Genomic DNA, 2,415 nt, shown 5'->3' with positions numbered 1-2,415 from the left:
AAACAAAAAAAAAGAAACAAATATGTAACAAAGACCAATACTGAATAGTCTGCATGCTACAGTATTTGTTGTTTCCATATTTTAAAAACAAAAACCTTAATAAGCATAGAGCACAGCATAGATGTTACTTTCCTTCTGCTGACTTTGTTTAGCTATAACAAAAAAAGAAATAGCTTCTTTGTTGGGAAGTTTGTCATATACTATAGACACATAGGTGTTCAATAAATATTATTTTTCTTAGGCCAGGTGCAGTGGCTCACACCTGTAATCCCAGCACTTTGGGAGGCCGAGGCGGGTGGATCACGAGGTCAGGAGATCAAGACCATTCTGGCTAACATGGTGAAACCCCATCTCTACTAAAAATACAAAAAATTAGTCAGGCATGGTGGTGCACACCTGTAACCCCAGTTACTTGGGAGGCTGAGGCAGGAGAATCACTTGAACCCCAGAGGCGGAGGTTGCAGTGAGCCAAGATCGCACCACTGTACTCCAGCCTCGGTGACAGAGTGAGATTCATTCTCAAATATAAATAAATAAATAAACAAATAAAATGAAATAGTTTTCTCTGAAATAGAGTTCATTTGTGGTAAAGTGTTATGGTTTCTTAGATTAAAAATCTGTCTTTGAAAGGCTACTTTGGGCACTTCAAATTCCACCCAAGATGGAGCCAAGTATATTCCACCCTATTCCTCTTGCTAATTATAAATAAAATCTAGGATATGTGGAATATCCTGGGAGTAAGCTTCCTGGGGTCTTTCCTATACTTACTTTTTGCTTTCTTTTGCTCTCTTTTGGCTTGGTGCAATGGTCTACAACTAGAAAACATCAATGGATACAGACAAAGAAAAAAAGTCAAATGAATTGGAAAAGGGGTAACCGTGCAGGATAAAAAAAAACCATGCCTACTCCACATGAACACCATGGGAGAAAACCACACCCATTCTTCCTGGTCACTCGGTCTGGCCAAGACTGTGGAGTGGACCCTTGTAGACTAGCCTGCCCTGCACTGACTGATTGGCTGCGAAAAGGCAGCACCCCAACCACCCCAAGTAGAGATTGAGGTGGGATTGAATAGAAAAGGGAGCCAGAGAAATGAATTCTTAAATCCTTGCAGAAACTCCTGGGCAGACCCTCAAGTAGACCATGCATCACATCGACCATAATTCAACACAGCAAAATGAACTGTGAGTGGCTAAAGTTCAGGTTTCAGATTGGCTTCTAGGTAGCACCCAAGCGAGGCTGACTAGAAAAGCACTGCAAAGGCTTTGAAAACTAAATTTACATTGAAACACAGTCTATAAAAGTGGTCCAGAACATGCACTCCGAACCTAAACTGCTTGATTTCCTTATAAAATAGAAGATTTATATAGAAATTAGAGTCTCATAGTACTCAAAATGTCCAGTACACAATGCAAAATTACTGATCCTATCAAGAAACAGGACAGTCTCAACTTGAAAGAACATTATAAAGACCCAAATGGAAATTTCAGAATGGAAAAATATGCCATCCCAAAGAAAACACTTACTGGATGGGCTCAATAGAAGAATGTAGATGATAGATAAAAGAATCAGTGAACTCAATCACTAGAAATTATCCAATCTGAACAACAGAATATAAACCAAATAAAAATGAACAGAATCTGAGAGGCTTTTGGGACAGATATGAAATATTTAATATTCATGTCATTGGAGTTCCAGCAGAAGAGGAGAAGGAGTGGAGGGTTGAAACCATATTTAAAGAAGTAATGGCTAGAAACTTCCCATATTTGACAAAAGATAAATATTTAGATTTAAGAAGCTGGTTGAACTCAAAACAGGATAAAGCTGAAGAAACCCATTCTCAAACACATCATAATCAGATTTCTGAAAACTAAAGACAAAAAATCCTGAAAGAAGCCAGAGAAGAGCAATGCATTATTCACAGGGGAAAAACAATATGAGTAACAGCAGATTTCTTACCACAAATCATGGAAGCCAGAAAGAAATGGCAAGATATTTTCAAGTGCTAAACAAAATGCCAACCCAGGAAAGTGAAAATATCCCTTAGGAATGAAGGTGAAATGACGACATTCTTTTATGAAGGAAAACTAAGACAAGTTGTCACTAGCAGACCTGATCTAAAAGAATGACTAGAGTAAGTTCTTCAGGCAGAAAGGAAATAATAGAAAAAAACTTAGAAAATTAAGTTTGGAAAGAGCAATGGCAAGGAGAACTATCTGGGTATTAAACCATTCTTCTCCTTCACAGTTTAAAAAATTATGTTTGGGGCCGGGCGCGGTGGCTCAAGCCTGTAATCCCAGCACTTTGGGAGGCCGAGACGGGTGGATCACGAGGTCAGGAGATCGAGACCATCCTGGCTAACACGGTGAAACCCCGTCTCTACTAAAAAATACAAAAAACTAGCCGGGCGACGTG

Source organism: Rhinopithecus bieti, unplaced genomic scaffold, assembly GCF_001698545.2.
Source record: "Rhinopithecus bieti isolate Rb0 unplaced genomic scaffold, ASM169854v2 scaffold_2453, whole genome shotgun sequence".
NCBI classification, from domain to species: domain Eukaryota; kingdom Metazoa; phylum Chordata; class Mammalia; order Primates; family Cercopithecidae; genus Rhinopithecus; species Rhinopithecus bieti.
Note: the sequence above shows the minus strand (reverse complement) of the source record.